Source organism: Pelodiscus sinensis, chromosome 19, assembly GCF_052426305.1.
Source record: "Pelodiscus sinensis isolate ZL-2025 chromosome 19, ASM5242630v1, whole genome shotgun sequence".
NCBI classification, from domain to species: domain Eukaryota; kingdom Metazoa; phylum Chordata; order Testudines; family Trionychidae; genus Pelodiscus; species Pelodiscus sinensis.
Window position 1 is genome coordinate 18121176 of NC_143070.1, and position 6000 is coordinate 18127175.

Below are 6000 nucleotides of genomic sequence, written 5' to 3' on the forward strand. Positions count from 1 at the left end.
CTTTATTACCTTCCAAGTGTTTCCATATGATTTCCTTAATTACCTGCTCCATTATCTTCCCTGGGACAGACGTTAAACTGACCGGTCTGTAGTTTCCTGGGTTGTTCTTATTCCCCTTTTTATAGATGAGCACAATATTTGCCCTTTTCCAGTCTTCTGGAATCTCCCCTGTCTTCCATGATTTTTCAAAGATCATAGCTAAAGGCTCAGATACCTCCTCTTTGGGAAGTGAGTGTGTTGAGAAGACAGATCTGATGTGTCCATGGTAGCCTGTGCTCCTGAAGAGACACTGCAGTGTTCAGCATAGATGGAGTTTCCTAGGCACTGAAGGTTTCATGTCCAGGCATATTATCCAGCTGAAAGGGAACAAAAGTGTCAATAACCGAGGCTGGGTTTTCATCTGCCAGGATGGGATGGCTTCTCTAACCAAACAGAGCTGGTAAAAAAGCATTACTCCCAGATGTTGCGTTGTGAGTGTTCAATATCAGCCAGGAACCCAGGAGTACTCTGACATTACAGACTGAATTGACCAGCTGTGGATGTGTATCTTCAACCAGTGGAGACAGCCCCAGGGCTGTGAACTCTTCAGAAACTTTTCCTCTGCTCATCAGCATCACTTCTTACCTGCTTGGGTTCAGATGTTCTTTATCCATGAACTGATCTTGTCTAAACCCTGGACTGTCTTGGGGATAGTGGTGTAGACGTGGGTGGTGAAGGATAGGTAGAGCCGGCTATCATCTACATCAGTGGTCACTAACCAGTAGATCAGGATCTAGCAGTAGATCTTGGAGCCTCCGACAGGTGATCCTGACTGGTGTGGCTGGGAGACTATCAAGTGCGTGCATTTCAGCTGCCCCTCCCTGCACTATCCTGCTGCTCTTGCTCAGAACTGCCCCTCAGAGCCTCCTGCTTGTTCAGAGTGGGGGAGACAGAGGTAAAGGGGCATTTAGGTCACTCTGACCCTGTCCGCTGTACCCCATCTTCACTGGGGGTATGTCTACACTACAGCGCTAATTCGAATTAACTTAGTTCGAATTAGTTAATTCGAACTAAGCTAATTCGAACTAACGCATCCAGACTAAAAAACTAGTTCGAATTAGCGTTTTGCTAATTCGAACTAGCATGTCCACATTAAGTGGACCCTGAACCGGGGTTAAGGATGGCCGGAAGCAGTGCCGGCAGGGCATCAGATGAGAACTTAGAGCGTGGAGCTGCTGCCTCAGGCTAGCCGAGGGCTGTGCTTAAAGGGACCCGACCCCCACCCCGGACAGACAGTTCTCAGGGGTGCCCCGCTTGCAAAGCAGTCCTGGCTTGGATTGCCTGGAGTACCCACACTGGGCACATCACAGCACTCGGCCATCAGACTGGCTGCATTTGCTGCAGGCTGCCATCTGGGGAGAGGGGGCAATTGGAGGGCTGCAGGAAAGCTTCCACCCCCAGAAGCCCGCAGAGCCAGCCCAGTCCTCCCCATCGGGGGCTCGTACCCCATTCCTCCCTCACCTCCTTCCACTTACCCTTCCCAAGCCCCCCTTCCTGATGTACAAAATAAAGAAAACGTGTGTTCAAAAATAGAATCTCTCTTTATTGAACAAAACTGGGGGAGACTGGGAAAAGGAGGTGGGAGAGGGGAAGAGAGAGGGTGGGAGAGGGGAGGGCAACTAAAATGATCAGAGGTTTGGAACAGGTCCCATATGAAGAGAGGCTAAAGAGACTGGGACTTTTCAGTTTAGAAAAGAGGAGACTGAGGGGGGATAGGATAGAGGTCTATAAAAGCATGAGTGGGGTAGAGAGGGTGCATGAAGAAAAGTTCTTCATTAGTTCCCATAATAGAAGGACTAGAGGACGCCAAAGGAAAGGAATGGGTAGCAGGCTTCAAACTAGTAACAGAAAGTAGTTCTTCACAAAGCAAATAGTCAACCTGTGGAACTCCTTGCTTCAGGAAGCTGTGAAGGCTAGAACTAAAACAGAGTTTAAAGAGAAGTGAGATAAAGTGATGGAGGTTGGGTCCATGGAGTGGTATTAGCCAGGGGGTAGGAGTAGTGTCCCTGCCCAAAGTTTGTGGAAGGCTGGAGAGGGATGGCACAAGACAAATGGCTTGGTCACTGTCTTTGGTCCATCCCCTCCAGGGTTCCTAGGGTTGGCCGCTGTCGGCAGACAGGCTACTGGGCTAGATGGACCTTTGGTCTGACCCAGGACGGCCATTGTAAGCTCAGGGCTCAGGGTCGGGGGTCTCAGTGGACCACCTTGATTTTCATGCACACCTGCTCCCAGATGGCCAGGCTGGCAGCTTTCCTGCCCTAGATGGCCACTTTCCTGTGCCTAGTGTGGAGGTCGTGGACAAGGTCCACGATGTCCGCACTAGACCAGGCAAGTGCCCGCCTCTTGCGGTCCCAGGCAAGCTCCCGGGAGCCGCCAGCCTGGTCCCGGGAAGAGGGGGAGGGCTGGGGGGCATCGGGTGGCTGGCTCGAGCCATGCCAGGTGCAGGGTCTGCTGTCTGGGTGCTGGCAGGCTTGCACCTGGCATGGGCACCGTAGCCAGCCTGTGCCCCTTTAAGGGCTCCGGGGCCGGGAGGGGGGCAATAGAGTTTCCCTGGTGTTGGCCAGAGTGGCCACCAGGGAAAGCTGGGGAGGGCTAGCCTCCCACTAGTTCGAATTAAGGGGCTACACACCCCTTAATTTGAACTAATAAGTTCGAACTAGGCTTAGTCCTCGTGGAATGAGGTTTACCTAGTTCGAACTAAGCGCTCCACTAGTTCGAATTAAGTTCGAACTAGCGGAGTGCTAGTGTAGCGCCTATCAAAGTTAATTCAAACTAACATCCGTTAGTTCGAATTAACTTTGTAGTGTAGACATACCCAGAGTGAGAAGGGTGGTGCCTTGGCGAAGGGGTGGAGTAGGTATTTGGGTTTGAGGTAGATCTTGGACGGACTTAAATTCAAAAAGTGATCTTGTGCTTAAAAAGGTTGAGGACCACTGATCTACATAAATGCTGGCACTTGCATCCTTGTCATCGGACCTGTTCACCTACTGGCTGCATGTATATGCTGAAAAGGACCGCAGAGAGAATTGGTCCTTGTACCAATTCTCAAAGGGTGTGTCTAAACTAGATGGCTCCGTTGATGGAGCCATGTAGATTAGGCTGATCGGAAGAGGGAAATGAAGCCGCGATTTAAATAATCGTGGCTTCATTTAAATTTAAATGGCTGCCGTGCTCTGCCAACCAGCTGATGATCAGCTGTTTGTTGGCAGATTGGAACAGTCTGGACGTGCCACGGTCGACAAGGAAGCCTTTGTCAACCGGCGTAGGTAAACCTGGTTTCACGAGGCATACCTGCGCCGGTCGACAAAGGCTTCCTTGTCAACCGTGGCGCGTCCAGACTTCCCTGATCTGCCAACAAACAGCTGATCATCAGCTGGTCGGCAGAGCGTGGCAGCCATTTAAATTTAAATGAAGCCGTGATTATTTAAATCGCGGCTTCATTTCCCTCTGCCGATCAGCCTAATCTACATGGCTCCATTGATGGAGCCATGTAGTTTAGACACACCCAAAGTGAGGAGTCCCATAGTGGAAATTCAGTTTCCCATCACTACTCATTGGCTGAATCCCTCTAGGAAGGACTCGAACCACGTTACTATGTGTTAGAGGTTAGCTTCGTGTCTGGAGGAGAAATGAATGACAAACTGACAGGTTATCTCCTAGTGCTATTTGTTTATTTAGATGCAAACAGGCTCTGGATCAATATCTCCACTGCAGCCAGCTGGAATGGGAGAGAAACCCTGAGTGTATCTATGTAAAGAGAGTTTGCCCTGGCTTTACTTAGATGTGTTAAATATTGAGCTGATGGAAGAGTGTTTTGCTCACTGTAATCCACTTGGCTGGTGTTGGGTCACAAATTGTGTTAATGCTAATTGCAATTTCTGTAATTATTGTGGGACTACAAAAGAAGAAAGTCTGTGCTTAACCTGGCACAAAGGAGAGAGACGCTGTCAATGTAAAAATACACGGCTGGAGAGAGGTTCCACTTCCAGAGCCCTGTGAGCTTAAACTCGAAAGGGCAGGACTCTGAGTCAGCAGGCTACATGCCCTCCAAACATGAGCTGAGAGACTCGTTCAACCTGTTTCAGAGCTGAAGGCTATGTCTAGATTATTCCGAGGTTTACAGGATCTTTCAAAAAAGGCTTCTATTTTCGAACGAACCATGTCCAGACTGTGGTTTTACTTTTGAAATAGAGATTTTTAGAAAAAGCGCCATGATGCGAATATGCAAATGAAGAGCGGGAAATTCAAATCCCAGCTTCATTTGCAATTTCAAAGTGTCTAATTTAGATCCCTCTGCCAAAAGAGGGATGTAATCTAGATGTACCCAAAGATAGGCCCCCTAAGGAGTCTCTTTTATTATTTAAATGTATTCCATGGAATACTGGAATTTCTTGTGGCTGGACTGTGCTTTGGATCAAGAGCTGAAATCACTAGGTTTGGCCGAGAGTCAAATCCACCACAAACCTGCAGAAGCAACAAGTGGGTGGTGACTGAGAGCCCGGTGACAGACAGATATAGCAAGAGTTCAGTGATGGACAAATGTGGTGAGCAGTGTGGTGACCGGTCAGCAGAGACGCAGCAGTGCACTGAGCAGCCAGCAGAATGACAATGGAGAGGTGTAATGAGTGGCCAGAAGGTGGTGAAGCAATGATGGAGAGGCACGATGAGTGGCCAAGAAGATGGTGAAGGTGAGATGAATGGCCAGCCAGGTGGTGACCGGCAGAGTCAATTAGATGTCTCTTTACCTCCCCTGACTCAGAATGGGAAGTAAACTCTGTGGCTGCACCTCTGAACTTTGGGTCTGCCCAATCTGCTAGACTTAAGAGCGTGAGAGGAAAAGGAGATTGTCCAACCTACTTGGGCTGGGACTGTTACTCATGGTTTTGGTTATGAACTCTGTGGTATTTTCCCAGACAGAACAAGGCCAGCAGCCTGTCGGGTATCGGGCTGGAGCCCCCCTCTCCAGCCTCACTGAGCCTGCCCACCACTGCTCTATTGAAGGTGCCTTCTCCAAAAGAACCCGTCCCGTATCCTTTCAGGTCAGGATTGAAACTACTTACTCTCTGCTGAGCAGCTCCTTTTATACAGGACTGCCCTAGCAAGCTACACCCTGACTGGCTCCTTAAAAGCTCTTCTCCAATTGGGCAGGGCTCTGTGCAGACTCCCTGCAGACCCCTTCCAACCAGTGTGGGGAAGTTGCCCCACCACTCACCCCCCTTTTGCAGAAACCTCAGCTAAAGCACCACTGCCCCATCACCAAGAAACACCTCTCTTGTGTGTTCTGTTCCTTAACACATAGTCCTGTCTTTCTGACTCAAGTGTGGAACTTTCACATGGAAAATCCCTCATGCCAGCTGTTCACTTAGGTCATGGCTGGCTATTGACTCTTCTTTTGCACTACTGCTCTGCCCCAGGAAGAAACCAAAGACAAGATTTGGCTGCCTACCCAGGCAAAGCAGAGTGCTTTAACCCCCTTAATGACTGTGTGGGTGAAGCTACCATATTGGTGTAGCCAGACATGACCCCATCTTGGTTTCCGCCCCCTCCCCCCCGAGAGCAAGAGAAAGGCAGTCAGCCTTTGATGCCCTGGAAATGCAGGTGTGCTGCCTGTCCCTGACTCTACCATAAACAGAAACCAGACAGTAAATGGGCTAGCTGACGACCCGGGACCTCCCACCGTCCTGATGGCTAGTACCAGTAATTGACACGCCTGCACTGTCCCAGGAGAGGAATCTTCGCCCATCACATACCAGAGGTGCTCATTGTCTGCATTTTCCCAGGTGTGAATTATGCATTGCACCCTTCGTGGGAAACTTGGCATTCAAAGCCATTTTTCCTAATTGGCCACTTGAGACCAGGAAGATGCCTACGTGACCCAAGGAGTATAAAGAGGGGTTTAGTAGCCCACCCCATTTGAGCTCCAATCATCTATACCTGCTGGCAGGTATTGATTGTCTCCTG